At 43.8% G+C, this 15,585-nt stretch overlaps 1 pseudogene; it reads right to left on the reverse strand.

Moving 5' to 3' along the window:
• Window positions 1–1,592: 1,592 nt before the first annotated feature.
• LOC120874518 lies at window positions 1,593–10,588 on the reverse strand (annotated as a pseudogene).
• Window positions 10,589–15,585: the final 4,997 nt, after the last annotated feature.

The following is a 15,585-nucleotide window of genomic DNA, read 5'->3' on the forward strand; positions in this document are numbered from 1 at the left end:
CTTTGTTATAAATCACTGTGTCCTTGCTATGTAAAAATGTAACTTTATCACTATCTTAAGACTAAATAGATCTTAAGGGGAACATTGGTGAAAGGATTTTCATTTGTTGGGCTGATATTTGCTGCTAAATCTCCATGTTCCCTGCCTTTATAATGAATATAACTAGCATATAGGAGAAATAAGTATTAACCTTTAACATTAATCATGTTAACCTTGGGTTAAATAAATTCCTTTCTTGATTGTAACTCACTACACCCTCACCCTATAGGAATGTAACTTTATTTGGAGGGTGGTGTCTGGTTTAAGAAGAAACACCCTTGGAAAAAATAAGTTTTTGCTTATCAGAAAGAAAGGATCATAAAATGTCAGCAGGTCTCATGGCCATAAGATGATGTAAAATCCCTAAGACCTTTATATGTGAAGCACCTGATTTTGATAAAGGTCAGGACTGCTGACCCCCGCGTGACTCTGTATTCATCCCTATATGTAACAAAAGGTATATAAGCAAACCCAAAAATAAAGAAATCAGATCAGTTTCTGGAAAGACTGACTCCCCCATGTCGCTTCTTTCTTGCTCCCCGTTTCTCTGGCTGAATTACCATCTGGATTGAGCCTCCTTTTCTCTACTAATTTTCCTACTACACTATCCATTTCTAATCTCTCTATATATCTGTAATTAAATATATATTTTTCCAAGGACGCTGACTCCGTCCCCACCTTCGAATCACCCTGGATCCACCGGGGCTGGACCCCGGCAATGAAGAGCATCTATTTCATTATCCCTTATATTTCCTCTGAATGAGGAAGTGGTGGAGTTGGTGGGTTATCACAAACTCTTCCATGGCCTAGACTATCTCCCAGTCACTTTCTTTGGGGCTGCCTCTCCCCAGCTTCAGTCATGTAGTTCTGGAGGAAATTGACAATCATGTGTGCTGCTGGGTGAGGGCCACAAAACCATGTAAAGCCAATCATAGGACCCCATGGCCCTGCCAGGATGGCTGATCTAGGACTGTACATGTGATATGAGGTGGGTCATTCAGAGAACACCCTTGAACTCTGATGTCAGCAATATTTTCTGTCCATATTGGTGATGCCTTCAGGATATAAAACCCTAGGGCAGATAGCTTGGACTCCCTTACTGGGTGTAAAAGCCTTAAGGAAGAAAGTTGTGAGGCTAAGACCATCAAAGAAGAGGGAATGAAAGAGTGAGTGTGTGAAATAGAGAATTGATGACTTCTGATTCCTTGGGTCCAGTCACTGAGATCTTTGTATTTGCTCTGAGTCTTGTGTCCTGGATTCCCAGAATCATTTCAATGAGTCTCCCCTTCCCTTGAAGCCAGCTGGAGGTGGGCTACTCTCAACTGTGATTCAGACTTTGTTCTAGATCCTTCCCGATCATTGTACACCTCCCAGACACAAACAGAGGCACCCGGTTGTTTCAGCACCATTACGAGTGAAAAACTTTATTCTTTATTGAGAATAAGGTGTATAGACCACCAAATACAGTTCACCAGCATCCTGGGCAGGAGTACCCTAAGTGATTTAGTGTTTGCTTGGAGCAGCCTTACTGATTCATGAACCACTCCAAGCACTTACACTGCCTGTGCCAGGCCAATCCTGTCATTTCCTTGATACAAGACTGAGAAATACAGCCTCAGGAAGATGTCACCCAGGATCCAGGTGTCTCTAGATGTCCTCACTGTGTTTTCTTTAAAGGAGGTATAGCAGTGGCCTCTAGAATCCTGGGGGAGTCAGAGACACACACCAGTCAGCCTGAGCCTTATGTGCAACTCCCACAAATATCCAGACCCAGCACATTTCTTGGCTTTATTTCCCTCTTTTGGTAAGTATCAAGGGATTTTCTCATTAGCGTGGGATATGAGAGTTCATCCACAACCAAATAAGGCCAAGACATGAGGTTTCCATGAGGAAGGTGGGGGAGGAAAGGACTGGGTGTTGGGGATACAGAGGAATGATAAACAACAAAGTCCTATTGAAGAGCATAAGAAAATATGTTAAATATCCAGTGATAAACCACATGAAAAAGAATAAGAAAAAGAATATATATTTCTGTATGCTTATACTGAGTCACATTGCTGTGTAACAGAACTTAACATAACACTGAAGATTAGCCACACTTCAATAAAATTTTTAGAAAAGAATAAGTATTTCCATAGTTCTCCTCTCTCCCTGTATCTTTCCTTCTGACTCCTGCTCATGGTTTTCTCTGCAGAGAATGCTGGTTCTCCTCTTGCATCCCCACAATCCATACTTTATTTTAAAACTTTATTTTGTATTGGAGTATAGCTGATTAACAATATTCTGAGCTTCACATGGGCAGTAAACAGACTCAACCATATATATCCATGTATCCTGGTCCCAAAAAACCCCTCCCATCCAGGTTGTCATATAATTAAGCAGAGTTCTCCATCTACACAGTAATCCATTGCTGGTTATCCATCTTAAATAGAGCAGTGCCCACAACACGTTCTTGAAGACTTAACTTAGAAACTCTGGGAAGCCTCCTTCGGCCCGCACTCACCCTTTTTGGCCAATCCAGGCTTGGTTGGGTAACTTACTCTGGTTCCCCAACCCCACTGGTCAGTTCGTAGCCCTCATCACCCCAAGTAAGTCTCCAGTGCCCCAATGCAGAGCATCTTGGGATACCATTTGCATGGAATCCAGTGCAGTTTTGCCTAGAACCAAGCTACCCTCCATATGGCTCCATGAGTTTTCAGTTTTAGAATTCCTGAAATTCCCTCCCTTCCTCAAAGTCTTCTTTGAGCCCATCAGCCAGCTCTGAACTCCCACAGGGAGCTGACATGCAGCCTCCACCCTGCGCTGGGGCTGAGCAGTCACTGTGCACACTTTATTCACATTAGCATACAGCCTCCCCACAGAGGGGTAGATAGCCTTACTCACAAAGAGGGCACCCGGCCAGAGCTATGGGAAGATGCATCCAAGAACTAGGGTGACCATGTAATTTATCATCCAAACCAGGAAAACTGCGAGAAGGGAAGGAAGACTGTTAATCCCTATGGTGGGACAGCACACTGGGACTGTCCCCAGCCATTCTTGCCACATGACTTATTTCAAGGACTTCTAGAGCTGACTTTCCGTGTTCACCCATTTGAGGGTTCAGATTGAACTGAAGCTCTTTGAGGACTGAGGACCTAAGTGTTCTCCTCTCCTTGTGACTCTCACCATTACAGCATGGTGTGGTGTCTCCACATTTATTTCAGGATAGTCAGTGTCCCAAATGGCCCTTTACTTTCAAGTGGTTCATCTTGTGGGAGTCTCTGGCCAGGCACAGGGCTCAGCAGCATCTGCAATAGTGTGTGTTGGCCTGCAGAGGGTGCCCTCTTCCCAGAAGCAGCCCAAGGGTTCCTGCAAGTTCTTATTTGAGAACCACCCCTCAGGGTTCTTCCCTCACCTTGAGGATGTAGGCTTGAGCTGGGACTGGGTAGTTGATGCCACTGATGGTGAAGATAATAGAGGACAGGGTATTGACCAGAAAGCATGAAACGTAGTGCTGTTAGATAGAGAGGGAGAGAGGTTGGCCCTGGAGATGCTTCTTGTGTGTGGAGACTGGGAGTGACTCCGGGGCATGACCCTTCACCTCGGAACCCCGTGGTGTGGCGCCGATGAGCTTCAGGAGGTTATTGACCAGTCTTCTTGGGCCATGGATCAGTGATGTCCTGGTATCCACAAGGGCCTCACAGCTGCCAGAAGAAGCAATAGCCTTTCTTTTCATGGAGATACTGAGAGACAGTGTGACAAAGCAGGCATCACGGTCACTCTGAGTCTCCCCAGAGCTGCCCCCTTCCCGACTGTCTTTTAAACAGCCCTTTGTCTCTTGCCCTCTTTTCCTTTGCTCCAAACATGGCATCTTCCTTGACATTCTTGAAGGCAGTACTTGAATACACCAGGCTCTTTTGCACCTTGACACAAGCTGGTCTTCCTTCCTAGAGGAGCCCCCTCCTCTTTGACTAGCAAATGTCTTCTCATCGTCCAGAATCTAGCTTAATTGTCATGGTTTCAAAGAAGTCTTTCCCCTGGTATTTATCAGTCTCTTTTCTTGACAGACTGTAGACACTTCCTCATGTCTAGCATGTACCAAAGTCACAATTCACTATGTGTGTGTCTCATTCCCTGTGATTCTGCCTTCTTAGATGTGAGGGTGAGTTTTATTCTCATTGCCTCCGTAAAGTGCCTGGCACACAGTGGATGCCCAAGGCTTGTCTGTTTACAGAGTAAAGGAAGACTGTGAAAATAATGAATGAGAAACATCCAGAGAGCTGTATCTGGTGGGGAACAAATAAATGGGTCAATCGCAGATTAAAGATGGAGATTCGTGAGGGCAGCAGATTCTCATAGTGGTGGGAGAGAGGGGCTCCTCTGGGAGAGGGTGTCTGCCAGCACTGCTCCTACAACCAACTCAGACCCTGAGACCCTGGCCAGGAAATACATGACTAGCCCACAGAAACTCCAAGGACGGGTCAGGTTTTGTTTGAGGGTATCACACAGAATCCTATCAATTGTGCCTCTTGTCCTCAGGTCACTCCTGGATCCCACCTTCCTGATTCTCTGTTATAGCCCCTGCCCCAATGAGTGCCCATGAACGTGGGGTGTCCTTTTTATTAGTTGCTTTTACGTCTTATGACTTCAGTAAATCTCTCTACACTGCTCAGTAGTTGCCCCCTTAGGAGACCAGTTCTCCCCATTTGCTCAGGACTTTCCCTGTTTTAAAACTGACATTTATCTGTACTGAGAACATCCTTGGTCCCCGGTACCCCAGACAGTTGGTCATCTTATACCTCTGTTCAGGCTGGAGAAATTCTCCCTGATCCTCTGTTCACCACACTGTAGAGTTCTCTAACCATGCTCCACGCCTCACAGGGCAGTGGGTGCAATCCGCTCCCAGCTGCACAGACCTCTCTGGACCCTTTCAGGACCCTGGTCAGAGCCCTGGTCAGAAGGCCTGGTGATTATGAACCCACTGGTTGTTTGCATGTCTATCTGCTTGTGTGTTTGTTTGTATGTGTGCTTGTATGTGTCTCTGTGAGTGCTTTTGTGTCTCTGACTAGCTATGCATGTTTTTATGTGTCTCTGTGTATGTTTATATTTGTCTGCTGTGTGTTTCTATGTGTCTGTGGGTCTGTCTATGTGTCTGTGTGTCTGTCTGTGTCATTGTAGGTGGTGTATATGTATATGTCTATGTGACTGTGTGTCTGAGAATGTATTTGTGTGTGTCTGCCTGTGTCCATGTACAGTAGTGGGAGCATCACTTGGGCTGACTCTCAGAGGGAGAGGTTACTGGTCCATGTGTATACTCCAGTCACTCGCTTGGATCAATGGTACCCAGTTGAGTGCTCCCTAGTAGTAGGATTTATCCACCCCAACAAACATCACCACACTGCCTTTCGCCCTGCATGTGTAGAGAGAAGAGAGGGTGGGATCCTTGGAGGACAGTAACAACAGCACTGACTGAGAGCTGTGCTGGTCCACCCATCAAGGCCCTAATAAGTTCCCCCATGTACAGATGCAGAAATCGAGTCTAGGAGCACTTGAGGTCCAGACTGAGGTCAGTTACTGGCTTTTGAGTGGCACAGATGAGGTTAGAAACTGAGTCACCTGGCTGGGCTCCACCCACTCTATCTTCCAAAGATGCCCTACTTCCTGTGACCTGAGTGCTCAGACACACTCAGAGGGCACGGTGCTGAAGCATAATGGCTTTCTCTTTGTCCAGCTTGTCATTTTTCAGGAAAATCAAATCCTGGGAGTTCTAAGGGTGTGGGTTCAAGTCACCCAGAATTGGCACCACTGGCCTGTGACCTCTACAGCTCAAAAGGCCCCTCACTCAAAAAGGACCCCACCTCTGCTCTCCCTGTCTTGAAATGCCTCATATTTCTTGAACAAGGGGTCCCACATGTTTGTTTTATATCCACACATTCACTTTTCACTGGCTCCTGCTAATTGGATAGCTGGCCCTGGGCTCCCAGTGGAATGGTAATGAGGAAGGAAACATATCCGCCATCCTTCTCCTTCCTTCCTGATCAAATTGATAAGCAAATCATATTGCTTTTTCCTCCAACTTGTTTCCTGTTGCCTTCCATTAGTCTTCCTCCTCACTCAGCCCCCTAGACCAAGTTACTGGTTTTGAGCCCAGCAGCAGGGTTGTGTTCCAATAAAACGTTATTTATAAAAGCCAGGGGTGAAGGCAGGTACAGCCCTGGGGCTATATTTATCCTGGGTTAGATTATCTCTCAGGATTTTTCTTTATCAAGTGTTCTATAATTTTCGTGCACCTGAAAGCATCTTGTAGCTAATTTGGAGAAAGGAATTGTCCATCTCAGACTTACTTGCTCAAGTAGAAGGCAAAAACAGGCTCAGCAATGGCACCTTGATTCTTCAGGTTGGCAAAGATGGGGATAGCTCCAAAGACGGATATGTTGGGGTAGTTCAAACCCAAGACACCATCAAAAGGTGCACCCTCACACTCGTATTCCACAACGCTTAGACTTAACAGCTGGTCAGTACTTACAAGGTCCCCAATCTGTGGGAGAGAAGAGTGTTCCCACTTACAGATACAAGAAGTGGGGCTAGGACTGGGTTGGGGTGCATTGCCATTAAATCCTCAGAGAAGAAATGAGGTTGGGCTGTGTCTTTGGTGGACCTCAGACGGTTAGACCATGCTGGGAGAAAAATTTGTGTTTAATTTCTGAGAGGCTGTGAATTTTAAAACACCCTTCTGAAAAACACCACCTGAGTGAGTCAAATTGGCCTTGTGGCTTCTGTCCAGGTGGGGCAACCAAGAGTCAGGCCAGGACCCATTGGTGCCCCCTTGTGGACAAAATGAGTTGAGAGCAAGATAGCCTTCTCTGGAATAACTATGACCTAATGACAGGAATGGACTGAATTCTCTGTAAAGTACTGTGGATTCTGCATCTGTCCAGGCAGACAGAAGCCAAAAACACAATCTTGCTTGCAGGATCTATGAAACTACAGCCTGGGAAATTCACTTTTGGGGATATTGTGTATTTGTGTGAGTGTGTATGAGAGAGAAAGAGAGAGAGGGGAACTACTCAAGCACTTTGAGGAGGCAGGCCATACATTTTATTAGATTCTCAAAGTCACCCTAGAGTGAGAACACATTTATCAGGCCCTCTGAATTCTCTGGCCTCCAGTTACCCACTATGGATATCTGAAGCCCTTGACTGCCCTCAGGGTCCCCAGATCAGTTTTATCCTGTCCCTAAACACCCTACAGCAACTTCAGTCTTGAAAAGCCAACCCAGCTCCATCGTTTACCACATGTATGACCTCAGCAACCCTTGCTGTCTGCACCTCAGTCCTCATATGTCTCATGAACTAACCACCTGCTGTTGTGGGGTAGTTGCAGGATTAAACAAATTATTACCTGAAAGTGCCTGGAACAGTCTGTGAATATAAAAGTGGGTGCTTTTTTCCCCTCTTCTCACTCCCAGGAAATGAACCTTGAACTGCTCATGGCCAGAGGAGCTGCAAGTTCACAACTCAAGACACTATCTGGGTTAACTAACTCATTTGCTCATGTGTCACCACGGGCACTACCTCCCCAGGGACAGGATCCTGTGGGTAAGATGGGCAATGTCTATGGGAGTTAGGGTAGAAAGAGTCCTGCCTGATGGTCCTGCATCTGTTTTGCAAGCAGGGGTTACTCCATAGCCAGTCCTGACTCAGCTTCTCTTTACACATTACCCGAATGGTGTCATAAGCAAGAAATCCCTTCATGGTCCCAGGTCCATAGGTGATCCAGAAGGTCTTTTGGGTAGGCTAGAAGGTGGAAGACTTGTAATGTCTGAACCTAACTTGTGTAGCTTCAGACACAAGAGATGAGTGTCATCAAGTGTCAAGGGTGGAAACAGGGTGACAGGGCCAGTGAAGGATGGTCTGGGTATGGGGTCTGTACTCACAAGAGGCTGGACTGGGGCAAAAGAGGGAGGTCACCCACAAGTCAGATGAGCCTGTCAAAGATAACCTGCAATTCCTGAGGGGGTGTTCCAGTGGTGATGTTACCCATATAGAGCATCTACAGTGAGAAAGAGGGAGTGGGTTAGTGCAGAGCTGGCTACCCTCTCTTCCCACACTGATGTCTCCCTCTGGGTGTCATATATCTCTTGAGACAACTTTCCAACCACTGTGAAGCTCACAGCCTTTGACCACAGAGGTGCTTGCCTTTGATATTTTTTCCTGTGCTACACTGTATGCAGGATATTGATTCTATGACCAGGTGTTGAAGTGGTACCTCCTGCATTGGAAGCACAGAAGCATAATCACTGGACCTCCAGGATCACTGGACATCCAGGAAAGTCCTGGTGCCTTCATTTGAGAAATTCTAGAGTCTCTTCAAACCGAGCTTTGGCACCCCCTTCTCCAGGAGATCCTTCTTGATCAAACCCAGCCACTCCCTCTAAACTCAGACCACATCCAATCAACACCACACAAGTGACCCTTTCATTTGACATGTATTTACACTTTGCCTATCTCTCAAGATGGCATGAGCATTCTTGAAGACAAAATAAGCCCTTTTTCTAATCTAAAAACAGTAAGCACTGTGTTAGATTCTGATGGCCTAACACGGAATATGGGTTCACTAACTTTTTACTGCTTTGGTTCTCGTATCTGTCCAAACTGAATTACTCTGCCTGATTATTCAAAATTGTTTTGCAGTGGGTTCTACCTACTGATCAGAGATGGTTCACTTTCATCTATAAATATTTGACTGCCTTAGTTCAGAAGAAGCTGCTGCTGCTTCTGCTAAGTCGCTTTAGTTGTGTCTGATTCTGTGCAACCCCATAGACAGCAGCCAACCAGGCTCCACTGTCCCTGGAATTCGCCAGACAAGAACACTGGAGTGGGTTGCAATTTCCTTCTCCAATTTCAGGAAAGTGAAAAGTGAAAGTGAAGTCGCTCAGTCATGTCCGACTCTTAGCGACCCCGTGGACGGCAGCTCCGTTTTGGAGTATTTCCAGGCAAGAGTACTGTAGTGGGTCGTCATTGCCTTCTGTTCAGAAGGAACAATCTCCCTCAAACTAATGACACATCTTTGACACAGAAATGGATGTTTGCTTGCCACCAGGCAGGCCCAGTCACCAAAACAAGAGTTGAGGATGATAGTGCCTTCCCCTCTGCGTGGGGCCCCTTTTGCCTAGTGTTTCTGCCTCCTGCAGGCGTCCCAGCCCCAACATCCCACGTGGCATCTCCAGATAAGCCCCAGTGCTAGGCTAGAGCAGCAGGGGACGCTGTGGAGCACCATCATTCCAAAATTCACATCCATGATGATGCTCAGGGGGTGAATAGTTATATTTGAGCCACGAGAAGAAATCTGAGACAATCTGTAAGCATGTTCCCTGAGGAAATTGTTCAGCATGTTTTTTTTTTTTTTTCACTGCAGGTATTTCTCATGATCTTCACTTTCCTTAGAAGTATTCTTTCACTGAACATTTGACAAAGAAAACAAAGAAGATGCTCCAATTAGCTGTCAGTGTTAAGGTATAACTGTCATTGTAATGGCACTGTGTATTTTCTAATCATTTTTATGAGTCACCTTATTATAAGAATTTTATGCATATTCCATGGCAAAGATATAGGTTTGAATAAAGCTTCTGTTCTGTAATGTTGGGTAAGCTATATGACCATGTGAGGTCTCAGTCTCCCCTTCGGTAAAATGGTGGAATGTAGTGATTGAAACACTCCAAATAGGATATCTTGGGGATAGTGAAGTGATAGATATAAGATGCCTGATAAATAGGAAGTCTCAACAATGACAGCCACTAGCACTGCTGTTGCCGTCCCACTGTATCCTTCTCATAGAAGCTCAGGGAAGGAGGTAGAAGGGGGATTCCTATCCTCTTTTACAAGGGAAGAATTTGAAATGCAAGAGGCTTGTGAATTGGCTGTGGTCACACTGCTTGTCAGATATAAAACAGTGTATAATTAGCTCTCCCAATCTTTCTCCAAGTTGAAAGAGAAGAGAGTTGAAAGAAGAAACCAGGAGATAGGGGAAATTTTCAGGAAATATAGAAAACTAAGAGAAAAGTTAAAAGAAAACACCACAGAGAGAAATACACTCACAAAGACTTTAAAGAGATGGAGAGATAAATGATAGTGATACAGAGATGCAGACATAGACATATACACACTGAAGTAGAGAGGGAACAAAGAGGACACATAAATAAGATGAAGAAAAGTGCTATTCCACAGGACCACACCTACATCTGCATTGACTATGCACTGAACAATTGCAAAGATTTCCAATTTCAATAGGTCATGACATGACTGGACCCCAGAGTTGTGCAACTATGTAAATCTACACCAAGAACCTTGGGTCCCACAGTTCCTATAACAAGGTACTTATCAATAAGTAAGGGTTGAACTTTAAGACTGTCAGGGAAATATTCCATTCCATTCTAAACCTGATGAGTAGAAGAATAATCAGATGGAAAGAAAAATCACAGAAAGGAAGATGACGTGGCTTACAGTCTCCATAGTTACATGACTCTGCAATCTGAGAAGGCCACTAGGTCGAGGGGCACAAGCCACTTCATGCCTCTTTCCTGGCTCCAAGGACTCAGGGAAGTTCAGGTTCTTAGCATGTAGTGGTGACTGGGAGCCCCTAGTTAAATATGCTCTGACATGCCCTAGTTTAGCCCTTTAGGTCAGTAATAGGTCTGAAAAAAATTTTAAAAAGGTCTCAATAAAATCTTTACCTTCATCAGTGTCCTTGGCAAGTGGACTTTGAAGCTCCACAGAATACAGAGAAGAACTGTAATCTCTTCCTTGAAGCTTGGCTGGAAAATCAAACTGATCTGCATGGACATATAAGAATATGGAGAACCTTGCCTACTTGGAGAAAAAATCTGCTAAAAACATCATAAAAATGGATACAAAGGGCCATGCTCGACATTCATGTTTTCATGTCATCTTCCTAGCCACTTCATGAGATAGGCATTGCTGTCTTCATTGGAGAGGAGATTGCTAGGAGGATAAGTTGTCAAATGGCAAAGTGAAGACTTCAGGAACATACAGCTGGCTTTAGGTAGTGGGTCTAATGGCAGACATCAGGGGAACCTATGATGCCAGGCTGCATCAAAGATTTAGGGCAGTGCAGTACTTCAGTTGCATGGTTTCAGTATTGGAAGAAATGTCATATGCATCCACAAGATATTTTATATCATCCAACAACTGTACAAGGAAGAACTGTGTGCTAGGTTCTGGGTTAAAAGCTTCAAAGTCAAAGCTGATGAAGACAAAAGTAGTCTTTTTATTGAGAGCTAGCAGTCTAGTTCTCACAAAATCATGGCCCAGGAGGCAGGGGATATGATACTAGGACTAGGTGGCTATGTTGAACCTTGGGCCACACAGGCCTTATCTCTGGGAGCAGCCTTTCTTCCACTTCACCCATGCTGGAAAGCAGGCCAGTTGGCCATGTTTTCAAGCGAATCAGAAGTTTGGATATTTATGTACAATCTACTGATTTTAATGTTAGCAACTAATTTTTTCCCAAAAAACAGTGTGAACGAAATCTCCACAGCAATGTGCTGGAATCAGCCTTCAGTCTCTGCAGGTTTTTATTTCTCGCCTAGAATTGGGAGTGCAGTGGGGACAGAGAGGAATTTAAGTCATGTCGGTTGATTTAAAAAGAGACTGAATGCATACTGAACATGTGTGTTTCTTTTCTATTTATAAAGACCATCAGGGACATACAAACCAACAAAATTTAACTGCTGAAGATAAATGGATATATTTCTGATATAATTTCCCCATAGGGTCTATGTCATGAAAAATTTTGTCTGCAAAACCAAACATACAAAAAAATAATTTTGAAATGTCTTTCCAATCATAGAAGACAAAACAACTGTGGCAGCCAATGTAAAGACAATCCTGTTTAATGATTCATCCAGGACTCCCAGGGCCTATTCCTGCTTGGGATCTTTCCATGCCTGTCCCTTGAATACAACAGGAGCCTCTCCTGTTTCCAGGTGTGTTTAGATGGAGCACTGTGACTTAATCCTCATTTTTGCATGTTGTTTAGATTCAGTTCTGGTGGTTAAATCCCAACAGGGGGAATATGACATCACTGACAAAGGATACACATATATACCTTTTGAACTATGGTGTTAAAGAAGACCCTTGAGAGTCCCTTGGACTGCAAGGAGATCAAACCAGTCCATCCTAAAAAAAAAAAAAAAAAAAAAAACCAGCTCTGAGTATTCACTGGAAGGACTGATGCTGAAGCTGAAGCTCCAATTATTTGCTCACCTGATGGGAAGAACCGACTCATTGGAAAAGACCTTGATGTAGGAAACACTGAAGGCATGAAGAGAAGGAGAAAACAGGATGACATGGTTGGGTGGCATCACAAAGTCGATGGACCTGAGCTTGAGTAAGCTCTGGGAGTTGGTGATGGATAGGGAAGCCTGGCATGCTGCAGCCCATGGCACTGTAAACAGATGGACATGACTGAAAGGACTGAACTGAACTCAACAAATTGAGAACAAAGAGACTGATAAATCTAATTACATCAAGTTGGTGACTTGCTGCCCATAACAACACATTATTTAAGTGGCTTTAAAATTCAGAATTATGACTGCATTCAACGTGGAATATCTTCTAAGGAAAAACAAAAGTACTGCCCATCCAAAACAAAACCAAAGAAAATCAAAAGAAAAACAGGAAAGAAATCTGAAACTATATTCAAAAACTTATTGTTCTTCATAACTTCTCTTATTGTGACAGCATCATATGCATGTTAACAGGTAAAAGAAAGACAATAATTAAAACTAATGTTCTGAAGTAAGCCTTTCAATGGCTAGAAAAAGAGGTTCACACATAACATAAAGAAGTTTAATTCAAACCCTGCTGTCTTAAATCTTGAACTGAAAGCATAAGTTTGTACCAACTAATTATATTTATTTTTATTTTATTTTTTAAGGAAAATGTGTACTTCCTACTCTGACCAATGGAAAGCTTACAAGCAATGACAACTTTATAACAGTGACTATTCTGAGGTCTAACATGTGGATTTTAAATACATTTCCCATCAGATGATGCATGGATTCTTAAAGAGATGGCTGATTTCAGGACTGAGTAAAGAACTGCACAAAATAATCTTGGAAATCGTGAAGGACCAGAAAGCTAAGGCACTTCACCAGTGGGGACTGGATAGAAAGTTTATGAATCCAAATGAAAAGGCCAAACATCTACCGGTTTGTTGGGCAGAATGATCTTTCTGCTTCTCAACACACTGTTTATGTTTGTCATAGCTTTCCTGCCAAGAAGCAAACATCCTCTGATTTCATGGCTGTAGGCACCATCCACAGTGATTTTAGAAAGTAAGATGAAATCTGTCACTACTTCCACCTTTTCTCCTTCTATTTGCCTTGAAGGATGGGGCTGGATCCCATGATCTTAGTTTTTTAATATTCAGTTTTAAGCTGGCTGAATGTGTCCAAATGTTAGTAGGCAACATCTAATTTGTCACTGTGATAGATTGTTAGGGCAACAACTCATTCTGAGCACTGAGAAAGGAAAATAATCATCAATATTTATGCTATTTTTGTTTCTATTAAGCATAGGTTATGTAACTACAAACAATTCCAGGAAAACAAGCTATACTGTCCCTTCTCGGGGTGATGAGAGAGTGATGGAGAGCAGCTATAATACAGATGAAGCCTCACTCACTGGCCTGCAGCTCACCTCCTGCTTTGGAGGTCTTGTTCCTAATAGACCAAGGAATGGTAGTGGTCCTGACCCCTGTGCTGGTATTGTGGACTTCTGCTCTAAACCCAGTAGTGGGACATTGTGTAAGACAAACCATCCTGCTTCTGCCCAGTTTCTGTACAAATAAATGGCATTAAAATTGGGAGAGGAACAGCTGTTTAATCTTAACGAACAACCCAGTGCAACATATGACTACATTCCTTCAATAAACTGTGAAAACTGCTTTCTGAGAATCAGGGAAATTTGTACATGGACTGAATATTAGATGTTAATTTTATTGGGAACAAATAAGCATTTGTTTCACACCCTATCATTTTACTCCAAATACTCATTATGTATATTTTGTGAAATGTTCATCTTGTCCCTAAAACACTTTAGGAAAAATGAATAAGGAGTAAAAGAGAGAATGAAATGAGGGTCAGTCTTGATTTAAAAACATAACTGCATAGCTGCTATGGATTGCATTGTGTCCACCCTTGACTGCCAATGTGATGGTATTAGGAAGTAGGGCCTTTGAGAGGTACGCAAGTTGACATTGGGTTTTGATAGTGGTCCCTCATGATGGGAGTATCCGCTCCCTCTTTTTCTCTCTTATTCTCCATCTTCCTCCTTCCCTTCCCCCACCACAAATGAGAACATAGCAAGAAGAGAAAGACCTGATGAAAGTCAAGAATGTCTTCCCTGGGAACTCAATTGGTCACCACCTTGATGTTGCACAGTCTCCGGTCTATGACAACCTGTGGGACTAAGAGGTTAGTTTTGTAGTTATTGATGCTGAATGATGAAATATAGGGTTCATGACCCTCTTCTTTCTTATATTTGTTATGTTTTAAATCGTTTTGTAGTAATAAGCTTATAGAATGAAGTCTCTGTCTTAGTGACACCCAGAGGGGACCAAGATAGCAGATTGAGACAAGTCTCTGATGAGTGAGTTTTTGGAGGACCACATGCTCCTTACTCCAACTCTTCTCTTGTCATCTGAAAACCATCCCTGCCATACCTGACAACCTTAACTCCAACCCTAACTGCATCTCCACTCCCCTGCTAAGCTACTGAGTCATCTAGTTGGAGATATAGATGATTCAGGACAGGGTCTGGAAGGAGAAGGAATGCAGGCATTTTTATAAAGAATAATCTGGGCAAACCTCTCCTTGGTTTTCCCTTCTTTATTGCCATCTGCTGGTGAGCGATAAAGCCTGGGTTGAAAGGAAGCCACAAGTGAGACTGCATGTATATTTGCAAGAGAAGGGAGGAAGAATTCACAACCCAATGACCAGGAGGTTGGCAGCTTGCACAGGACCCAAGAGGGAAGGAAGAAGCACTGGGAAAAGAATAGTGCCTACCTGAGGGCCACACCTATCTGACTCTTCCTGTTAAACTTGGAAGTCACATCCTTCCTGCTTCAATTTCTGCTCCAGATGTGGAAGGGATAGAGCTGTACTCTCTGCTAATGAGTCACAGGGAGAGGGAAAGGCTCCCCAAGCAGCCCTTGGATTCCACTCTAACTGTGGGTATCATCACAAGCCAGAGAGAAAATGGCAGGTCATCCAAAAGATGACCTACTTTAAATGGTATGTCAAATGCTACAAAATTTGTCTAAGAGTCCTGGCATATCTTGTTCCCAGTGTTTTTTTGGAGAGATGATTAGTTAGCCTAATTTGGGTTCTGTTGAGGATTCTACAAAATTCCCCTGTGGTAACCTCTGACTTATAACTACCTGATCTTATCCCACAGAACCCAAATGATGCTAAGTTCCAGTGGACAAGGCTTCTAAGGTCCTCGGTGTAACAGCAGCTGTGTGCCAAGTGGTCTACCACTCTCA

Source organism: Oryx dammah, unplaced genomic scaffold, assembly GCF_014754425.2.
Source record: "Oryx dammah isolate SB20612 unplaced genomic scaffold, SCBI_Odam_1.1 HiC_scaffold_15, whole genome shotgun sequence".
NCBI lineage: Eukaryota > Metazoa > Chordata > Mammalia > Artiodactyla > Bovidae > Oryx > Oryx dammah.